At 32.5% G+C, this 24,849-nt stretch overlaps 1 long non-coding RNA gene across 1 annotated transcript; it reads right to left on the bottom strand.

Annotated features, from left to right (window-relative positions):
• Window positions 1-291: 291 nt before the first annotated feature.
• On the bottom strand, window positions 292-13,791 carry LOC136271720 (uncharacterized). The gene is made up of 11 exons (XR_010709673.1): window positions 13,652-13,791; window positions 13,368-13,423; window positions 12,529-12,581; window positions 10,941-10,992; window positions 10,625-10,726; window positions 10,273-10,498; window positions 5,399-5,515; window positions 4,981-5,104; window positions 4,712-4,801; window positions 1,512-3,902; window positions 292-1,123 (listed from the first exon to the last, which is right to left on the bottom strand). It is a non-coding gene; the product is annotated as an uncharacterized lncRNA (long non-coding RNA).
• Between the last annotated feature and the right edge of the window lie 11,058 nt (window positions 13,792-24,849).

Here is a 24,849-nt window from a genome sequence, read left to right as displayed (position 1 = left end):
GGGGTCGGGGGGGTCCCGACCCCCCCCCCCCCTGGAAAATGAAAATTTATTAAATTTACATAGTAAAATTATCGCGAAAATATGCCTCAGACCCCCCCTGGCAAACACAATTATCCTTCGGACCCCCCCTGGAAAAATTTTCTGGATCCGCGCATGCCATGGAATGTTAAACAGGTAAAAGGAAAGTAAAATGCAAAACTTAATCGCTAAAAAATCACTAAAAAAATAACTAATACTTGTGGATATGCAAAAAAAAAATAATTAATATAATTTTAAATTAAAACTTGCCCTGCACTACAATGAAAATGGGATGAGAGATCAAGCAGTTACTAAAGGTGGACAGCCACAGTACAACATTGTGCACCCAAAGTTCAAGAAGATTGGATTTACAGTGCGACAAGTGCATTTATTGTTGATCATATTTCATCAAAACATATCAATATACAGTTATATTTTATAGGTTATGTCAGTAAGCTCATGGACATTGTATTTATAAAATCCAAAGAAACAAAATTAAGTCGGTTAGAGGTGAACAGAGTTGCAGCACCGCCTCCTCTATGCAGTTCATTTAAAAATCTGATAAAGCATCAGCAACTTTAGAGTTGACATCACGATAGGACATGCTCAGTATGATGATGGAATAGGTGATGATGATTGTTGTTAATCTAACTCCGCTTCCTTAAAACCAACATAGTCTCATTGTGGAGATGGGAATCTGCCTTTAATCTCCTTCAGGGCACACGATGACAAAACCATCTCACGAGTTGTCTTTAGGCCGTGTACCTGTATCGCCTGTAAAGGACACACATTATTGAAATCATATTCATTATTTCTTCTTCTTATATATGATGTTTCCTGTTCAATAAAATCATAATATTATTTGTTCCTCTTTTACTTTTTCATTACAACTCATTCTGGAATATTCTGGATTTGATGATTGTACTGTTGCTTATATTGATTGTAAGCTGTGTCCAGTACATATGTATTAAGGCACACTGGCTCAAATCCTGGGTGGTCTGTGATACACTCGACCTCGTCATTCTTCATAAGTACTAGAAAGACCCTTGTTTCCTTGCAACAGACACATTCTTTGGCCAGAGGCATCTGCATGCAATGGCCGCAGCTGCACCTACATATTTGATTATTAGAATAGTTTTGTTTTATTTTTTTTTCAAATACAAAATGGTCAATATTGAAATTACATTTGCTATGAAAAAATACCTATAATGCTCTCTTTGACATAAACATACAACATGACATCTTGTTGTATTTTTAAGTTTATTATTAGTTTTTTTTTGAAATAAAAACAAAATGAATCTGAAAACCACGTATAATATTCATGAAAACACACGCGTTACATGTATTTATGTTAAAGGGAATGTGGTAAATATTCTTATAGACAATCTATAGTAAATGGTATACTTAAATTTTCAACAAATAAAAATCTAACTGAATTTTTTATTCGATATCTTATTAAAAGAAAAATAAAGGTTAATCGGATTTAATTATACCTATCAGTGTTGTTAAGCTGGCTATTATCAGGATTCTCATCATCGTAGTCATCCTTTTCAGTGGGATCTTCAGTATGAGTCTAAGTAATGTTTAACCTGATACGGAGCAACAGTAGGTGCTTCCAAAAAATTGTCAAAATTTTCCTCATAGCCTGACGATTCACACGCAAGTGATACAGATAAGTTGGAGTCATCAGAATCACTCGATGCTTCCGCCATGTCTAACTAGTGTAACGTCACGCAAAGGTTTTTCCGAATACCAGTAATTGATTTTTTTAACAGGTGAAAATGCGTCAGTTTAACAACCCAGAACTTCGCTATGCGTGCGAATGTTTTTATCGCGTTGACGACTTTGACATATTAAATTCATATTGACACTTTTCACATTAAATGAAGAAACGGTAGATAAGTTCTTTAAAGATTTACTCTACATGTATATATTCGTATGATTAAATATGACCCCTCCCCCTTAATGTGACCCCACCCTACCCCCGGGGTCATGATTTTCACAACTTTGAATCTTCACTTCCTGGGGATGCTTCCACAAAAATTCCCAATTATCTCATTTTGCAAAATGGCATGGTCCTTAATTTTCACAACTTTGAATTCCCTTAGTTTAAGAATTTTTTGTGTCAAGTTTGGTTGAAATTGGCGCAGTGGTTCTTGAGAATACGTTGAAAATGTGAAAAACTTACAGAGAGCCAGAAGAAAAGACATACGGACGAAAGACAAAATTGTGATCAGAATGACTCAGGTGAGCTAATATCGCCTACATGTACCACTGACCATAGTGCGTCAGATAATAAGCATTAATTGATCGCATTTACTTATTAGGTTTAAAATGTATTAAAAGCGAATTGACAACTAATATGGTGGAAGTCGGAGATAAAAGGGAAATAATGCGTTATTTATGAATTCATGTCAGCTTTAAAGTTTGACATCTAGGCGTCGCTGCGAATATCCATTGTATATTAAACTGGTATGAATTTTGGTCGAACATGCAAGTCAAAGCAACTGCTCCAAGAAAACTTACATGACACTAGATGGGTCGAACTAATGTACTGAATAACAAGATAACAACCGATGTCAACGATATGTCAAAATACATGTATGTATAAATAATTGTATGAAACATTTCACAGAAATTAGACTCAAATTTTATTCACAGGAAATAAGCAATTAAGAGAATAATTAAAAATAGTTTAATCATATCAAATGAAGTTAACTACTATAATGATAAGGCGGTGCCGTGTAAAAACTAATGAATGTGTGACATTTTATAGTACGAGGGAATTCAAGTTTGTGGAAGGGTTATAGTATTGAGAAACACGTTAAATCAGAAGTCGATAAAATCAATCTAAAGACACATTTAGCAAAAACCAAGCTCTTGAATTGACTATGAAATAAACATTTAATTATACAAGTTAAAATAAAGAACGAATTCAATAGTGTCCATAAATGTTACCTATAGCTAGTATATAAGGAATCATTCTTTGGGTATTATGAGGTGATAATTTCGGTCGGGGCGTGATCAAATACAATAAAGCCCGAAGTGCTTTATGATAGATTTGATCATGTCCCGACCGAAATTATCACCTCATAATATTCAAGGAATGATTCCGTATTACTTATACATGTATTTATATAATGTTAGGCCATCGTACTATTAAATATTTGAATATAAATAAACAAACCCCGCTGGCGCCTCAATTTGGCGTCTTTTGTATTATGAGTTATATAGTACAAAATCGATACGTAGTGTTATCACAGGCAAAGACACTGAATGATGTAAATATATTTGTCTAAATGATGTATGGTATGAAAAAAAAGTCAAACGAATCGGCTTCATTGCTAGAGATTCCAAAAGTAAACAATTATTACCAAAGAGATAAAGGTTAAGATAATCGCACTCCTCTCATGGTCTATATCAATAACTTTTTACTGATTTCTATATATTCCAATTTCAGAATGACTTTTTGTTTACATTTCCATGCAATCAAGTGCGTTAATAGTTACATGTAGGCAAAGCTAAAATCATGTGGAATTTACATAGTAGAGGACAGCATAGGTCGTGCAGAATTTTGATTTTATGCCTACTGCATAAGAAGAAGAAAAAAACATATTCTAAAGTTATTTGAAGTATAAATAAACAAAATTACATATTACAGGCCAACAAATCTACATAACTTCTCAAATTCATTTAGGCCCAATAATCATTTATGTGTTTGATTCGTTATAATTGTTTTTTTATAGTGTCGAAAGTATAAACCACTGTCTTTTTTTCTTTGCGTTGTAGTACTCTTTGGCTCGATTTTCAACTCAGTTCACCCTTTCGTGAAACTATCACAGGAAATAACAATAATAACTTGGATTTTCAAAATCTCGGCTATTCTGCAAAGGAGAAAAAGTTCATATTGTTAAATTAACAAACGCAAGAACTGTTATTTTAAAAATATTTTAATAATATTTAATTGTTTTTAGAGTTTTTACGAATAATGCACATTATTTTATTAAGAAAAATATGATTGTCGGCATTTTAAGCCTATATATTTATCTATCTGAGAAAAAATGCTATGTATTAAGATACTGGATAATGTTTACTTTTTAATCTTAGATACAAAGCTTTTTTCATTTTTCAAATTGTAATATTTTAGACTTGATAGAAATATAAATTCTCTATAATCTTGATTATGGTAATAAATTAGATTTACTTCACTGTTTTTGTTGCAGTAATTCGATATAAAAATATAATCATGGGGCAAGATGTTGACTCTTATATTGATATATGGTCACGGGACAGACATTTATTTATCTATAAAGACCACATGGCATTTATCTATATGTTAATCATAATATTGATATATACTAGTACCATTCTAGTGATAATTGATTTACATGGCTCTTTAAAGGATTTAGGAAAGGACCAAATAGTATAATTTTACTTTCTGCAACACTTTAGAGGTTCATATGTTCATAAAAATGTCTTTCAGTTAATGCTGCTTATTTATTATCGTCCTGAACACACCAGCTAATTGCCGCTGTTGTTGACAACAATAATGCTCGTCATTTTTTTATTTTATATGCACATACTTAAGTTGTAGAATATGGTCAGCAATAACAGCATATTGTCTAACCTAATGCTAGACAATTATGTAAAATAAATTAAAACAGATGAGTGCTGTGAAAAATGAGATACTTACAACTATAACTTACTGCAGCAACGATGACCTTAAATGCAGCTTACTTTGTATAGTAATGGCAACATGTATAACAGAGGTGTACATTGCTTGCTTCAAAATATTGATATTTTTTTAGCATCAAATTTTATTATTAAACAAAACTAAATATTTTAAGTTTATATAATGTGTGTAAAGAATAAAGGCATGCAAAAGAGATTGATAGATAGATAGATAGATAGATAGATAGATAGATAGATAGATAGATAGATAGATAGATAGACCGCCACTACCATTGTACACTGTTACTGTCTAAGACTGGAAATCTGTAGAACCTGGTCGTGCTTGAAACAGACAAGGTCAATTTTGTAGATGACGTCTGGATATTATATTTCACTTTGTCGTAGCAGCCTTTATCTATTAGAAATGGAATAACCCATAATACAAAACATTAAATGCTAAAAATATATTGAATAAAACTCACTCTAAAACAATTATATCTACATGTGTTTATGAAAAGTATAATTTGGAACGCTAGACGGAAGTGTACACAATCTTTGAAAAACGTTCAATGGAAAATGATACAAACTCTGTAGAAAACACGCATTTATAACCTGTAATTGAGAGAGAGAGAGAGTGAGAGAGAGAGAGAGAGAGAGAGAGAGAGAGGAGAGAGAGAGAGAGAGAGAGAGAGAGAAAGGATAATATTACAACGATACGCTTCTGTAGATAAATATGATGAATCACATGGAGGTTTCACGCTCTCGCAATTCAAATTGTGGTGTACCTGAATAACGCTGCCAATCTCATTATACTCTGTGCAATATCCTGTAACAGAAACGTGAACATACAGTACCGATCAGACCCAACCCAACACCAGAGTAAACCCAACTACCCCGGATTACTTTCTGGGTATACTTTTGGTTTACTTCGGGTTTACTTTTTGAAGATTTGGGTCCACTCAGGGTTTACTTGGGTTTACTCGAGAATTGCTTTTGGGGTCAACTGTACGCACTGAAGTGAAAAGCAGACCTGTATTTTATCTAACCATTTTACTGCCTGTAATTCCTGCCCTTGTATAATCCGAATATACATGTAGCGTCTGCTTTTAGGGGCATACTTCTGACTGGGGTTTACTCTCTGTGTCTACTCTGGGGTTAAGGTAGCAAGGGACAGTTTCGATATTTTTAGGTCACCTGAGTCACTCAGGTGACCTATTGCAATTGGTCTTCGTCCGTCGTCGTGCGTCTGTGCGTCGTGCTTTAACTATTTTACATTTTTAACTTCTTCTTGAAAACTACCAGGCCAATCATTACCATTTTTGGTGTGAAGCATTTCTATGGTAAGAAGAATCTAAATTGTGAAATTAATGGCTCTACCATCCCTGGGGTGCCACGGGCGGGGCCAAATATGCAAAAAAAGCTAAATTTTCAAAAATCTTCTTCTCTACTCCCACGCATGTGAGGAAAAAACTAAATGCATAGTTATGTTGTCCATGAAGCCCTCTACCAAAATTGTGAAATAAATGGCCCCTGGGTCAGGGGTTCTGGCTCTAGGGAGGGGCCAATGTGGCCATATAGTAAAAATGTATTAAATGTTAGAAAATCTTCTTCTCTACTACCATATACATTTGTCAAAAACTAAATGCATGATTATGATGTCCATGAAGCCCTCAACCGAATTTGTGAAATTCATGACCCCTGGGTCAGGGGTTCAGGCTCTAGGGTGGGGCCAATATGGCCAAATAGTAAAAATGTATTAAATCTTAGGAAATCTTCTTCTCTACTCCTATATATATTTGTCAAAAACTAAATGCATGATAATGATGTCCATGAAGCCCTCAACCTAAATTGTGAAATTCGTGACCCCTTGGTCAGGGGTTCAGGCTCTAGGGTGGGGCCAATATGGCCAAATAGTAAAAATGTATTAAATCTTAGAAAATATTCTTCTCTACCCCCATATATATTTGGTAAAAACTAAATGCATGATTATGATGTCCATGAAGCCCTCTACCAAAATTGTGAAATTCATGACCCCTGGGTCAGGGGTTCAGGCTCTGGGGTGGGGCCAATATGGCCAAATAGTAAAAATGTATTAAATCTTAGAAAATCTTCTTCTCTACTCGCATATATATTTGTTAAAAATTAAATGCATTGTTATGATGACCATGAGGCCCTCTACCAAAATTGTGAAATTCGTGACCCCTTTATTAGGTGTTCAGGCTCTAGGGTTGGGCCAATATGGCCATATAGTAAAACTTTTTTAAATCTTAGAAAATCTTCTTCTCTACTCCCACACATGTGAGCAAAAAACTGAATACATGGTTATGATGTTTATGAGGGCCTCTACTAAAATTGTGAAATTCATGACCCCTTTGTTAGGTGTTCAAGCTCTAGGGTTGGGCCAATATGGCCATATAGTAAAACTTTTTTAAATCTTAAAAAATCTTCTTCTCTACTCCCACACATGTGAGCAAAAAACTGAATACATGGTTATGATATCCACAATCTCCTTTACCTAAATTGTTAAATTCATGGCCCCTGGGTCAGGGGTTCAGAACATGAGGGGGGGGGGGGGGGGGCGCAATATGGCAATATAGTGTTAATGCATATAATAAATGCATAAATGCATAAAATTTTCTTCTCTATTCTCACACATTTGTATAAAAAAACTGACTAATAATTATGTTTACCAGGAAGTCCTCTACTGAAATTTTAATTTTCATGTCCCCTTAAGGATGGGTTTTGACTCTAAGGCAGGGCCAAAATGGATGTATAGATGTTAATGCATATAATGTTAAAAAAATTATTTTCTTTACTCCCACACACCTGAAAGGAAAACTGAATTCATGATTTTGTAGACCAGATCTTTTAGTTTTTCACCAAAATAATAGGTTTCACAGTTCTTTTTGAAATGTGGTCGTCATTACAAATTTATAATTTTTCTACTCCAGTATGAAACCTAATTAATTAGATGCATATATGAGACTCCATGACAAGTTTGTGTATGAGATATATGCTACTCAGGTGACCTTTAATGCCAATTGGCCTCTTGTTGTAAAATTGAGAATTGCTGTACTTGAAGGCTTATAAGTGTTGCTAAACTCATGAAATGATTTTTAATGATTATTATTAGTTAGAGGGATGTTTCTTGTTGAAAATACATGTAATATGCAATATGTATACCCAATATGTTAGGTTCATGAGAATCAGAAGTAAAATGCGAAACCTGCGGCTATGTCTGTTGTGTTGACTTTACACAGGGATATTGCAAGTTACAGACAGGAGGGTAAATAAAACGAAAAGTAGGTGGATGGGACATTGTAAACTATACATCGGTAAGTTTCTGGCATGTGATGGTGCAACATGCACACGGTACGGAAGGTCAACCCTTTGCAGGGAATTGGCCCAACCCAAGGTTTAGTTGGGGTTTACTTTCTGTAAGGTTGGGTCTATTCGGTATTCTATCATTTATCATTTAAACACATTTTCAATATTGTTCTTTTCTTTAAAACCAAATAATCATGGGGCTTTGCTTTTAGTCTAGAAATTTCATTGATAAAGAATATTTTTGTCCAATTAGACTTGCATATCCTGATTATAATGAATCATTAAAGTAATTATATGTTCATAGCATGTACACTCGTGCTCTCTTGCCAGTGGTTTTCTATACTATACATAGGCGTCTGAACCGGTGACTAGGGGTTCTTTCCCCTTCCTTTTTTGCAGAAATATTAGTAATCATAACAAATAAAATCAAACATTAACACTAGGTGTTTAAATCCGGTAAATAATAACTTGAGCAGTAGCATTCTAAAACTACTTTAAATTCTTACAATGCACCGTGGTTACCCCCCCCCCCCCATGAATAAGAAGGTATTGGCGAAAATGGATTTTCCTTTTCTTATTTCTATTTTTTTTTTTATTTTGCTTATCAAGATTTCGAATAAGTCTCCCCCCTCCACACACACACATATACACACGCTTTCAATTTGCTTCCGACGCCTATGCAATAACAAGACACCATATGGTCATGAATGTAAAAAGGATATTAAAGACATATTATATTTACAGAATTTTAAAATGATGACGTAGTAATTCAATGCAAACATAACCACACAAATTTTAAATTAATTCGTTAAAATCATGGCATTGATCAATTTGACTTTAGTAATTCTTGTTCTATTATATATACTCATAATGGGAAAATTATAATTCTCTCTGATAAGGTTCACCCATTATGAAAATAATTTTTGCGTTGTCTTTTTCAAAAATAATAGCGAGTTTCAAGCAAGTAAAATTTTATTAATTTTTTTCCCCTTACTTTCCCCGATTTTCCCCTACGCCAAAAAATTTATGCAGAATAAAAAGAAAAAATATCGATGAATTCTTTTTTAAACTTGAGATACGAGGTAGGTTCTGTTACTTAAGTAAAGTCGATGTTTTTGCTTGACTCAAATGTTTCTGAGTAAGGCCAAATTTGAATATGAAGTAACCATAATTTTGTTGCGATTTTATAACTTAGAGATATTTTTGTAATAAAACACAACACTTATTCTTTTAATCACCAAAACATAACTCTGATTTATCTTAGTGCTTAAGAGAGTACAGATAAAATTTAATTTATTATTCATATGCAAAATGAAAGATTTACTAGTATAATAATTGTTTTCGAACAAGTAGGTCTTTCCACATTTTTATTTTTGATGTTTAAATCATTTTTGCTTTGATAGAGTTGCTGAAAATTTTCCTTAAATCACTTCTTAAAAAGCATACTTTTAAATCAAAAGATTTAGTAGTATAAGATCAGCGCTTAATCCCAAATGTTTAAATGTCTCTACGACGTACGGTAAAAAAGTTTAAGGTGTTTTTATTGAATGTTGAAAACAATCAGAGGCAATAGTTACTAGAAAAGGGCCTTGGGTCATTTCGGTATGGAGAGACTGAAGGGGCCTTTCTGAGAACTAAATACAATGGTAAAGTTTCAAGTCTTTACCTCTAACGGTTTCAGAGGTATAGCGATAACAAGCATTTTTACAATAGAGGCAATAACTCTATATTTTTTTTTCAAGAAAGGCACTCAAGATTTTTATATTTAAATGTCATTAAAAGTCGCACTGCATCCATGAAAATGAATAGAATGAAGGAGCCTATAAGTGACCTAACACATTAGTAAAAGTTTCAAGTCTCGATTGTTTATGGTGTCAGAGAAATAGCGATATTAGTAATTTCCGTCACAAAGAGCAATAACTATGTAAGTTCTGAGAGTGTTCAGGCAAAGAGTCATTTGGTGCTTTAACTTTTGTTATCCAAATGAGTAAAAAAAAATTGTTTTAATATCTTTTATAATAAAAAAAAAAAGGTGTTCCGAAAAAAATAGAGAAGAAAATGAAAAGAGGAATACAAAAGGTATTTTACCTGAAAGGAAGAAAGACCTAATGATATACCCAAGTCAACCAGGGGAAAAAGATAGATATAAAAGAAATTGATTGGTATGTAAGTAACCAACGAATTGATTAAGATTGTATCAATTGCAACATTTATATCATTTAATTTATTTGGTTTCATTAAAACATAAAAACATACCATGAATGCGATATTCGGGCGCACAAACTTCAATAAAAGCATTCTCGAGCTCGTTCATGACACAGTGATACTTTATTTTCTCAGGCATTGTACAATTTTGTGTCTGCGCTATTGATTCACAATTTTTCTCGTTTGCTCTGGCTTCCATTTCGCTCTGGCTTTCAGGACAAGAAGCAACTTTTTGTGATGTGTACTTTGACCACGCACAGATTATTCCGCCGAATGCCTATAGAATGTTTAACAATTTTGTTTAAACAGTCATGCATTATTAAATTTCAATATAATTGAAAATTGTACGCCGTATATATGACCATATTCAAACGATACATATGTTTAGGGAAAAAAATCTTACAAATTGAAGTGTATGTAGATAAATCACTATGCAAAGGATGATACCAATTAATTCAAGCTGCATGGTTTCTGTCTAATTTAGTAATAATCCAAAATACCCGATCTGCAACATTAAAGATAAAATCTGGTGAATACTGTTCCCATGATAAGAAAAATAACTATTACTGGAATTATAATTACTTTTAGATAAATATTGCAGAAATGTTTATCTATATTGCAGAAATGCTGAATTGATTTATAGACAAAGTCACTGGACAATGTAAATATGTGAAAATATTGTTGAGCTACGTAATCACATGTCCACCTAACAAATTTACCTATTCGTGTTCTCGATTGATGGACTTGATGATATTGTTCATATCGCTGTAGCTGTAAAATTGTAAAGCATAAAATAATTCAACATTCAAATCTTTGACAAAACATGCACCTTTAATGCAAACAACATCAATTATATTTATTAAATAAATTGAATGAAAAGAATTGGTACATTTACATGTATAACCTAGTCTTATTGAAAATTAGCACTTGTTAAATATTTTCCTGATAAGAATATTCTTTTCCGTGTAACGTTCTACGTTTCTATATCTTACTTCTATTTAAACTTATATAGACCTTCAGAATAAACAAATGTTAAAGACCTTCATGTCATCGATTTGGTACCAGTCTAAAATAAACATTGTAAACATAGTACTTAGAAAAGGCAGCTTATAAACTTTGGCAATCGTTCAATGATAACATTCAAGGCGTATTGAAGTATCGTACTTTTGTACAAAATAGTTCTTATAATAAGAATTCTATATTTAGTCTTTCTAGTGTATTAATAGATTTACATTTAAACCTTTCAGAAACATCTTGCAACCTAATGACAACATTTATATTTATACCAGAGCAAAGGTGGATTTTTTCGTCAGTCTAAGGTGCATGTTTCGAAAGATTAAAAAAAATGTTGCATTTGTACTATAGATCATTGCTAACAAAGTTTATAACAACTTTTTTACATGTATTGTTCCCATCGGAAAACATTTTTTTCTACAGTATCTCAGAATTTTCATTTGGAATAAAAAAATTCCTAAAGGAATGTTCTTGACCTGACAGGGCATAGAACGTATGTACACAGGATAAAAACCTCTGCCATTCAGTGAACTGAATGTTAACTGAATGGTCTGGTAAGGTGACTGAATGGCATAGCTATGCCATTCAGTCACCTTTCAGTTACCGATCAGTCACATTTCAGTTAACTGAATGGCAGAGATTCATCCTGTGGTATAAACTAATAATATACACGGAAATTATTTAAAATTATCGTATACTTCCTAATTATTTTGTCTATTTCTGTGTATAACTGAAAATACATTTTTCTTCATAAAAATTCATCTCGACATTTAAAATCTTCAGACTCTAGGAACTTATATAGATTATGGTTTTTGGAAATTATATATATCAGGATATATATGTATTATTAGAAATATTTGTGGGTATATAGTGTCTTAAAATATATAATTATTATGTTTAGTAAAGTAATGCATTACAATGTGAACAGAGAAAAAACCATATTTCGTAGAATAAATGTACTGTTGCATGTAAAATGATTCTTTGAGGATAAAATATAACTTCATTGGTGACTGAAACAACGAAATTCTTGAAGGTTTTGTTCAAAAGAATGTTAATAACTCCTGCATAACCCACTTTTTATGATCTGCTTTAAATTCAACACGATACTTTGCCGTAACAATAATGATATGTGTGATAGAAAATGGTTTCTCCCTCTGAATTAAAAGTTACCCATAGGAATATTTTAAAGTAAAAGTCTTACTTGACATGTGAATTCCAAACTTTTTAAGCAAATGTCTATTATATAAGATACATAAAAAGCATACACCTTAGAAGACGCAAATAAGTAGTCACCTTGGCACTAGCATAATTATCTGGCACAGTGGTATACATTGTTGCACTAAAAACTGTAAATAATAAAAAAAATCGATAACCCAAATTTGTTGCCTAAAAATCAGAGTACGGCAAACAAAAAAGATTTGGGGAGGTTTAAATTCCTTGCAAAAGCTTCCCAAAATCAAAAACGTGTATCGCTGCTTATTACTTACTAGGTTACACACTTCATTTACCCGATAACTCGACCTTGCTAGATGTTGGTTTGAAGTGGAATGTACACATGTTTTTTTCTATGTATAGTCTGTATTAGCATTGATGCATTAATTGGTCATTTCTTTTGCATGAGGATTTAAAGGTATATAATTAAAGAAGACGTTTGATAAAACTATTTACTTAAAATTTAAATTATGTTTTCTACTAAATAAATTCTTTAATTTCATTAAAATAATTTATTCAAAGTACATTTGAAATTACAACCCGTTGAATAGGAAAAGGAGAGTATAAAATGGTGAATAGGAGAGTGTTCTATGTATTTGAACCCGCTCCAGAAGTTCCCAAGTGCTGGTATAAGAGAACGACAGTAAATGCCTCAAAACGATAAAGGTATGGCATTTAAAAACCATCAATAAATAACTCAGCACTACATTTAGAATAACATTTAATGAATGTTTATTCTTATCAAAGAGAAAATAAATACATATGTAAGATTTAACTTGCTATGTTTACTGTCTTTACTGTATTTACTGGTTGAACCAACTATTATACAGGCATTGGCACAAGGTAAACGTTTACTTGAATAAAAGTAAAAACATTTTAAAGAATTGTTGAGCCACGTAATATCCTTCTTGAAATATTACCTTTTTATTTACTCTTTTGTTGGAATTATTGAGTATTTTCAGACCGATCGCCACTGCTGTAGGAATGTAAACCATAAACAAACAAACATAATATTAAATACATTTTTAGAAGTAAATGATGATTCATAAATCCATTTTGTAATAGTTTTTTGTCTTTTTAAAGCATGTAAAGTAATTTTGAATAAATTATGTTTGCATCTTTAATGCAAACAGCATCCATTCAACTCATTAAAAAGATTAAATAAAATGAAATCGTAAGTTAAAAGTCTAGTAAGGTTACTTACTATTAAAAACTTGCATTCCTGAACATATTGTTTTTAATCATCTTCAACCCCAAGAATAACCAACTTTAAAGACTCAAAACAGATGCAAACATTATTTATCAAAACCCCCTTTCAATACCTGATTGAAATATTCCTCTCGGTGTATTGCGCTGTTTAAAATAAATCTTATTTCTCGATCACAGCTACTTATACTGACAGAGACTATTAATATTAAAGGACCTTTACCTTACCTTCATGTGACCATGATCGATCGACTGCGCATTCGGCTTATAAAAATAAAATAGTTCTTATCAAAGGATGCATTTGAACGTAAACTTTAGCAATTGTTCAATGACAGCATACAAATCGTATTGAATTGATGGGCTCATTTACATAAGATTTATTCTAATAAGCATTTAAAAATGTTTCAAAAACCTTTCTAAAATATGTCAAAACCTTCTTAAATGAATATTGTGCCAGATATTAATGCTAGTGCCAAAATGGCAATTTTGCGCCCGTCTAAAATATGCTTGTTTCGAAAGATTCATAATTGTTCTATAATTGTTCTAAATGTTCTCGATCATTGTTTAAAGAGTGTACCGCTTTTATTTAATCCCATAGGAAAAAACAAGAAATTTAAATTTCCTTCTGGAATAAAAGAATTTTGAAAAGGAATTTCAATTCCGGTATTAAATGAATTTTTCAAATGATTTAAAAATGAAAGAGGAAATCTAATATCCTGTAGGAAAACTACTTATCTGAATTTAATTCCTCGCAGAAATACTTTTATCCTACAGGAAATTTAAATTCTGTAGGGTTTTCTAAAAATTCTACAGGATTTTAAAAGTATCCGCATATTACACGGGTACAAAAATACAACATTGACAATGGCATAATTATCCGACAGAGTGTGAGAGAAGAACGCGGTCCTTTGACTTTGACAAGAAATCGGCTTACATGGACCTGCATAAACTAATGATAAACTAAGGAATCATTGAGAAAGAGCTTAAAGCTGAACACCGCTCGTAAATAGGCACTGTCCGCCATATTTCTCTTTAATCACTGCTGTCCCTACAACCCTTATATAAGGGACAGACCTTTAACAGTTCAAAGTACTTCGCTGTAGAGGTCTCACCTGTGTGGACGTACATTTTGCCTCGCCGTGTTACCCGGTCGCGATGAAATTATCAAATTTTACACACTTTTTGAAGCCAGGAGAATACTAACATCAAATAAATTGGTCAATGCATTATTTACGAACAGAAAATGAACATAAGATAAGAAAAAAATGCATAAAATCTAAAGACCACGAAAGGAATACTACATGTCGGCCACGAGGTTCAGGTGTGCAATCGGGTGTAACGAAATCGAAGGGTTTATATACCAGGTATCTGTGTGACGGTGCCTATTTACGAGCGGTGTTCACAGCTTTAAATTTATATCGGAAAGATTTATTATTTATATATCTTGGTTGCGACATGTAAAGAAACGAGGTCTGACAAAAAGTATGCGTATTAGAACATTAATTGGAGTTCCATAATGCAGTTAATGGGATGTGTAAAATTTGAAACCTTTAATGTTTAGAGTTACGTACATGTATATAGCCTCAAAAAGGATAAGAGCTGCTACAAGCTCTATAAAAACAATTATTTTGATATAACCTGTTGGTTTAATTTGTAGGAAGCAATTATTATTCAAAAAACCTATAAGATAATAACCTTTGGATTTTGAATTCAAAGCATGATTGACAATCAATACACTTGTTTTATCAAGACATCTTCCGCAAATATCTCTTTAATAAATATGAGAGTGTATAATCCTATATATTAACGCGACACCATTTCTGCCGACCTTGAAAGTAATGGTACTGATAACAAAACAGACACCCATGTGAAAGTACTTTGAGCTTCAATAAATTCACGTTTTTATTGAATTGACAAGTTTGCAACTTTCATTTAAAGCATAAGCATGTGCCAGTCGAGTCTAGGTATTTACCAAACATTCTGTTCAAACAATCTGACATTTCAAGTCAAGGTAACATACGGCCAATAAATGGGTTTTATGTACACGGAAAATGTTAAAGTAGTCTATCTTTCAGAGGCAGTCAAAAGATGTCAACTACTGACTGATTAAAGCATGTACACTTTTAACACGTCAACCCCGACATAATCTGAATATCTGTCATTTTGTCAACTAAAATGTAGCCAAAAGATTGCTGAATTGATTCTGAATGACTATTCTTTGCTATTCAGTTACTTTTCAAACCTTTCAGAACATTTTCAGTTGTCAGAAGTACTCAAACTTTTTGGGTTATCCATTATGCATTAATTAGCAATCATTCATGGTAATATCAATACATGCATTGGTACAATGTAATATCACAATATTCACTGCTAACATCATTATATACTGTGATTTCATCATTATATTCAGTAAAATCTTTATATGAAGTAGTAATATCAATACGTTATGTCGTAACTTGTAAGATCATTAGGTGCAGCGTTAAATAATTTTTATATGATTTGATAATCTCATCATGTATTGCTGTTTAATCGTTACGATTTGTGGCACACTATTCATGTGGAAATGCAAATCCTTTTGTGCAGTGCAACATCTTGACATTAGGTTATTATAGCATTGAATCATGATTTTTTGAAGTATACAGTCTCATAACTGCAGCAGCGTGTGTATACAAATTAAGTAACGCGCGTTATGAAATTTGTATGCACACATCGCTGCAGCTATGAGACTGTATACTTCAAAAAATTATGATTTAATGCTTATATTTACATTTTATTTAACTTCATGCCTTGTCTGCAAATGGGATTTATAACCTGGAAACTCTTATCTTATCCTAAGGGTAAGTTTATTTTAATGGAAGATCTAGAGTCACAGTAACAGCCACAAGCGTGAACTTTGATTTTCGCTTGTGAGAATGCAGTTTACAGCGTTTAACGTTTGTGACGTCATAATAAAGTTCGTCATTTTAACCCTTGAGTACCCTGTCTCATTAGAGTGTTATAACTGCCGTAGCTTTCAGCACATTTTCGTGCAAAAATACGTGGAATGTAAATATAACGTAGTAAAAGCGTTAAATCAAAGGTAAATCATGTATATAATGTGCTAATTTATGATATGCTGTTATTGAGTCATAATACTTGTATGATGAGGTCAGTTCTTTACATGATTTGATCGTTTCATTATATGGTGTGGCAACTTTTAAGGTGCAGCAGTAACTTATTGGTGAGGTTGTAAACTGGTTCTGGCTAGAAAGTTCTAATGGAGAGGAGGTCCAGTTTTATTTTTTTTTAAATGCTGCGTTCATTGTGATATCAGTTTTATAATTATGAAATGATCACATCATGTAAAATACTGATTGCATCATATAATGTCTAAATATAATGATGTGTAATCACAGAATATTAAGACGCTTGCAGTGTATATATAAATTTATATCCTATGAATTTGACATTAAGGCAGCAATGGTGATAAATAAATGACATCATCGGAATTAATATTCAGTGTATTATAGTTTGAAGTTCAATATAATCCATACCTATAGTACATTAAGTTTTTATACTTCAAATGCATTCATATGCGAGGTCTTAAATTTCAGATATATATTATGAGTTGATTGAAGTACTGGTTGCAAAGAATGGTTGCCAAATAGAACTATATTTGTCGCCTGACGCTCAAAAGCAGTTTTGCGGCACTGCGGGTCTGTTTGATTTTTTATAAGTCGCTCAACTGGAGCAATTGTTTTCTATGCTTTAAGATCAGAACGATTATTTTAGAGTCTGACTTATTTTTTATAGATTCTGATACACAAACTCACGACAATGAAATGAGCTTGGAATTCACTATTTCATGCAGTAAATTCACATTTATTTATATGGAAAATAGAACTGCAAAAATTTCTGCAGACAAATCACATAAGTAAATCGGGCGACGCGGATCAATTTCCATAATATTTATAGAATTCATTGCGGTGTGCTGATCACCTTTGGAGATTGAACATACCTTAACTCACCATAACAGTTACAAAATGCACAAACTCCATTGGTGCTAAATTTAAACATGCATCATGTTGAATTTTAAAAATGTCTAGTTGTTTGTAAAATATAGAACATAATTTCGTAAATGTTTGTACGTATTAAGAACTTCAAATTAGTAATAATAAAAGCTGTTTGAGTTAAAAAGAAATCTCTTGATTGAATTCTTTCAATAAATTCACTGCGGGACAGTCTAGGTGTAGCATGTAGGATTACTTAGGTTGCCTCGCACTGAATTCAACAAGTTTTTGTGTTACCATCCTGGTCTATGTTTTATCAATATATTTCATTTAGTAAGATATTTTGCTAAACAAAAGAACGTTTCATTTTCAATAAATAAAGTGAAATTAAATGTTACACAATTCAAACAAACATTCTACCTGTGTTCTTTACCTGCCTGTTATTCACAACAGAGAAGGGATATCATAGATGCGATGTGTGATTGTATGTATTGATTAACGTTTTGTTTTGCCAAAGTCAAGGCTCAAGTAAATCTTTTCGGGATAAGAATACATCGTCCTTGCTATTGAAATATCGAACACATAGAAATTCTAAACAATAATCAATGATATATTCTGATTATTACAAACACAATGTGCTGGTGGTTTTTATTTTTAAAAAAAATCACTTCTCTAATAATTTCCTTCAAGAACGTTGTTAAATACATTTAATAATAAATGATGGAATGAGACATATTCATCAGATTGTCCATCATGCATTATATTTGGGTTTTTTTTTACATTCGTATTATTATCGTATCCTATAACGAATTTATTAGTTAAGAGCTGAGACTCCAGAATTTAACATTTCAAATAATGCAATATCTATTTGCATTTTAACATCCCATTTATTAAACTGTTTGTAGAACATTACAGCGTAGTGTGAATATGCGTCCCTTTAATGAGATAACTAAACGTTATTCGGGTTTTATTGGTTTCTGCACACCGCACGTAGTGTTTCACGCTATAGATTGAACAAGATGCGTTTGTCTAGGATGTAGACTGATATATGTGAAGTATCAACAACCTTATGTCTCATGCAGTAAGATTTTCTACTTAAAGTACATTAAGTGAAAAAAATAAAACTTTACGCAATCCAAACAAACATACATAAATTCTTTACCTGTCTGCTACTTGCAGTAAACAAGGGCTACTCGAGATGCAGTGTGATTACGGGTATTGATTTACGTTTTATTTTGCAAACGTTAAACATATTGGAAATCTTTTAAGCTAAGAATGCATGGTCCTTCCTTTTAAGTATCGAACACAAAGATTATTTTTAATTTACTGTGAAATGCTCTTCTTATTATGATCACATTATCTTGTTGGTCTGAATGGAAAAATCATTTTGTAACACTTTCCTTCAGGAACAATATAAATACATTTTGTAAATAATTTTATCAACATCAAAAGTATTTTGAAAGGTATATCTTCCCAACGATTTCTGTAATTAAAGAACGTATATTTCTCTTTTATTTCTATATACAAGTACCTATTTGGGGTTTATAGCAAGTCGTACTTTATAAGCTTGTCAGTTTGCATACACATAAAGCTTTGCCAAATAGACAATTGTATAGGCATTTAAGGTAACGATAAGTTAACGTAATGGACCAAATTCATCGGATCATCCATCACGCATTATATTTATCTTTTAACAACTATATCTTCATCGTATATATACGATAAGGATTTTTTGTAAATAACTCATGATTTAATTTAGAACGAAAATATTACCATTTCAAATATTCAATCTCTGTTTATGCTAAATTTCTATGTGTCATTTATTCAATTCTCATTTATTCAATAAACTGCTCTGTACTGGGTTTTTTTAATTTCTGCATACATGTACCTACTCAGTGTGGCAGGCAATGAAGTGACCAAGCAGACTGATTTGCTAGAAGTTTCAACAACGTCATCTATTTATTAAGTAAGATTTTCTGCTAGATACCTGAGATTCGGTTAATGGTTCTGTGAATTAAGTAACGTTTCATTTTACTACAGTCGAAATTCAAATAATTATTTTGCGCTAAGAATTCATGGTTCTTGCTTTTGAAATATCGCTCACATTGCAATTCTAAAAAAATGTACAATGATATATTTCTATTGTTACAAACACATTGGATTATCAATCTTAATAAAATATCACTTTTTTAACAATTTCCTTCAAGAACGATACCATATACATTTAAGGTAATTATAAACTGTTGGATGGCACAGATTTATTGGACTATCCATCATGCATCATATTTTCTATTTGACAACCATATTTTAATCGTATCCAATAACGAATTTATTTGTACACATAAAAGAATTCAATTTTGAAAGTAAAATCTAACATTTTAAATAATGCAATGTGTGTGTTTATGTTAAATTACAAAATGACATTTATTGAATGCCCAATTCCTTTTTGTTCACAGAACATTACGGCGTAATAGTGCATACGCGTCCTTTTAATGTGATAACTGAAATTCGTTTTGAGGTTAATTGATTTCTGCATACCCCACTTAGTGTTTTACGCCATAAATCTAACAAGATTTGTTTGTGGAAGCAGATTTATTTGAAGTTTTTACAACGTTATATTTTAAGGTACTTAAAATGAAACAAAACTTGACACAATACAAACAAACATTCTATATACATGTAGAGTATACAAGGGATACCAGAGATGCGGTGTTCATATTGTTTCTGTGCATTGATTTACGTTTTATTTGACCAATGTTAAAGATTCAGTAAATCTTATGCACTTAAAATGCAAGGTGCTTGCTTTTCACATATCGTGCACAAAGAGGTTTTTTTTTTAAAGGTACAGGACAGTCAACACGGATCCTGTACCCCCCCCCAGCGCGGTTAGTTAATCCTTTCCGCCTTACACAATTGCGGTCAATTCATTGTGGTCCTTGCTGCAGCCATTTTTAAACCGCGGCGTGTGTGTATGTGTTAAATTGTACACTGAAAAGTAGTAAAACAAATATCGATACAATTCTTAAACCTTGATCCGGTTTAATTTTTTTTTAGAAAAATAGTGTGACTCAAATAATAGGATTGAAGGGAAACTAAAAAGCGAGCTACCATTTTTTTTAAAACAACGATAAGTATATTTTTTCCAACAATTTCCGTAATAACAGCACAAAGAGATGTTAATTACTTACTGTTATCTGAATACGTGTACCAATTTTTGTGGGTTTAAAACTTTTTTTTTCTGAGATTTGTCATTTTGCATACATATTTATGGCACTATATTAAGGTTGAAACCCATCACTATTTTTCAGTCTTAGTTTATGAAAACTGCCTTTAAGAGGTAAATGTCTATTTTACGCTTAAAAAATAAGTTAATTCTTTCATAAACCGCTTTTTAAACTAAAACACGGAGATATACCATCCTACATATCATTAGTCTTGGTGAACCAATATCCGAAACTTTCGTGGATAGCCCTTGCCAACGAATTTACTTCCCCACGAACATACATTTATATTCAAGCACTTTTGTAATATTTATTAACATTACCCCGAACTTACTACCAACGATCAAGCACAAGTTTGACATACCACGATCTTTGACCCCCCCCCCCCCCCCCCCAAAGTATATGAATGATTTCACAGTTTTGCGTAATTATTTGGTGGACCTGTACTTCAGCACTATGATGCAATGTATAATTTTAAATGCATGATTTTGGACTTTTGAATATTCATTGTGTAATTTTGTACGAAGAAAGAAAGACAACCAGCACACCATAAACACACCGACATATCAATAACCTCAATTTCATGTGACACACACACACACACACATATATATATATATAATCAAAAAAGAAAAAGAAAATGAACAGTTCTAAAGTTTCTAACTTTGGAACTGTTCATTTTCTTTTTCTTTTTTGATTATTTATACTGTGTGATATCGCCTTTTACTCATTTTGGATTATATATATATATATATATATATATATATATATATATATATATATATATATATATATATATATATATATATATAAACTCGTGCTTGGTACCTAGTGAGGACGATGACAAAAGCTTTTACCTCTGTGGCGTACTTCCTAGTTAATGTTCACAACAAGCAGTCTCAGGCAAAGGCTCTAATTTACGGAGGTAAACACAGGAATACTCAAATGGTGTAGCCCCAATACGTTTGAATGCGATTCCATAACTTTTACCAAACAACATTATGTGTGTTCAATAGTACATAGAATGTAAATGTAGTTATCCTTTGATTATTAAAGTAGATCCAGGGTTCTGTGATGTCATACTTTATTGTAAAACTTTGAATTCTTTAAAATTTGTGCCAGATAGTTTTATATATCTTATGTTAATAGAATCACATGGACGTAACTAGAATTACTGTTAAGTTCAAGATATTTTCGCAGCTTGATTTTATCTTAAATTTCAAATTTCTTATACATTTTATTTATGCTAAGGGGAACTAACTCTTTTTCTGACTTTTCTCTCAGTTGTATGTCTAAATGCTATAATTTTTCTTATCCAGGCAATTAATTTAAAATGTGTTTGTAGTTTTATACTTTTCTGACACAGTTGCCAATTAAATTAAAAAAGATAAACAAGTTTCTGTCTACAAGTATTTTACTTTTAACAAGAAAATTAAGGTTTTCTGATGCTAAATTATGCTTTAGTTCATGTTTATCTGACATCTCAAAAAGTGTGATGACATGTATATTTTTTCTTATAATTGATGAAATTTAAGTCTACTAACTTGAAATCAGTTCCGTTTTTCAACTTTCATTAGAGAGTTTTACGAGTATGGAGCTACCATAACTCTCATTCTATCTCTCCAAATTTTGAAACACATTATCAGTAAAACTCAGTTACATGTACAGCGAATTCCTTGGGACCATTAGATTTAAATCGCTATTTCCATAATACGTTAAAATATTATAACGAATGTGTGATAATACACATCTCAATTTCGTTTTATACATGATTCCTTCCTCATGACCACTATTTGTGTTTATTTAGGATTAAATATAAGTACATTTTAGTCACCTGAGTAACTCAGGTGATCTATTGCAATTGGTCTTCGTCCATCGTCGTTCGTCGTGCGTTAACTATTTAACATTTTTAACCTCTTCTTGAGACTACAATGCCAATTGTTATTATTTTTGATGGAAGCCTTTTTATGGTAAGAAGAATATAATTTGTGAAATTCATTCCTCTACCATCCCTAGGGCGCCACAGGCGGGACAAAAATGTCCAAAAAGCCAAATTTTCAAAAATCTTCTCTTTTACTCCCATACATGTGAGGAAACAATGAATGCATGGTTATGATGTCCATGAAGCCCACTACCAAAATAGTGAAATTCATGGCCCCTGGCTCAGGGGTTCAGGTTCTAGGGTGGAGCCACTTTGGCCGTATAGTAAAAGTGTATTAGATCTTAAAAAATCTTCTCTACTCAATCTACGTTTTTTAAAAACTAAATGCATAGTTATGATGTCCATGAAGTCTTCTACCTAAATTATGAAATTCATTACCCTTGGGACATGGGTTTAGGCCCTAGGGCGGGATCAATATAGCTACATAGTGAAAATGTATTCAATCTTAGAATATCTTCTCATGTGGGAAAAGAAATGAATGCATGGTTATAATGTCTACGAACTCCTCTATCTAAATTGTGAAATTCATTCATAGCCCCTGGGTCAGGGGTTCAAGCGGAGGGGGGGGGGGGGGGGGGCAGGCAGTATGGCCATATAGTGTTAATGCATATAATGTTTAAAAAGTATCTTCTTCTTTACTCTCACACATCTGTAAGAAAAAATGACTTCATATTTATGTTTACCAGAAAGTCTCTTAAAATTGTAAATTTTATGTCCACTAGACTATGGGTGTAGACTCTAGGGCGGGGCCAAAATAGATGTATAGTGTTAATGCATATAATGTTAAAAATTATCTTCTCGACTCCCACACACCTGAAAGGAAAACTGAATTCATGATTTTGTAGACTAGGAAGTCCTCTACCAAAATTTTAAATTTCATAATTTCATGTTCCACGAGGTAAGGGTTCTGAATCTAAAGGGCACAGGGCGAAAACAATTTTTAAACGAGTCTTTATAAAGGTGACGTAAAGGTAACTTAAAGGATATACAATCTTTAAGCCACCTTTAAGTCACCTTTAAGCTGAGCTCAAAGGTCCTTAATGTCCAAACTTCTTTATGTCACCTTTAAGCCATCTTTAAGTGGCATTTACGCTCCCTTCAATTTGTCTTTACACCATCTTTAAGTTCCCTTTAAGTCAAGTTTGATCAAGTCGAACAGATTCATCATGAACAAATAAATTAAATGCAAAATCTCTTTTATAGGGATTGGAGGGGGTGATCCGAGTGAAAATATAATTTCCAAGGAAAGGGGGGGGGGGTCGTTCAAGGCGGTTTTAATTGTCGCTCCACTGAACACAGATCGCTTTTATTAACTCCGCTCCAATGGACACAAACTGCCGTTATAAAATTCTTTATTATTATATCTTTTGTTGGTTACAAAAATATTGTAGGGACGAGCGCAGTCTCTGTATCTTAATCTGCGCATGAAATAATATTAAAGTCTGTTTGTTTCCTACCTATTAAAAATTAATCGGGGAAAGCTATCTCTCTCTCTCTCTCTCTCTCTCTCTCTCTCTGTCACAAAATAACCACGTGACCAAGGGAAATTGGAGATCCCGACCCTCAAATGATAAAAAATAAATACTGACTTTACATAAATGATTTATATTTTCTTCTACATTGAATTATAAAATACATTAACAATACAATAACCTGTCCATGAATCTGGAATTGGAGGAAAACACCGCTTATTGAATAGATGGTCCGTGAAGTATAGTGATTGTGGTGAGGATGTCCTTCTGCTGGTACTGGTCCTGTAGGAAGTTGATGCTCCACTCAAATTCAAATATGTCCACGATGTATATCCGTGGAACCACACAAGGAAACTACCAGGAATACTTAAACCTGTTAATTGTTCAAATACAAATACATACTTATGTCACAAGGTGGACACCATACCAACACGAGGCATATACACAAATACTGCATGTCTCAATGATAGACATTTTACTTACTCGTAACTTCTGTTACGCATAACAAACATGAAATACATGCATTACTTTACACATGGATACACTTACACTTACTCACACTTTACACTTAC

Source organism: Magallana gigas, chromosome 9, assembly GCF_963853765.1.
Source record: "Magallana gigas chromosome 9, xbMagGiga1.1, whole genome shotgun sequence".
NCBI lineage: Eukaryota > Metazoa > Mollusca > Bivalvia > Ostreida > Ostreidae > Magallana > Magallana gigas.
Note: the sequence above shows the minus strand (reverse complement) of the source record. Positions and strands in the feature narration are given on the sequence as shown.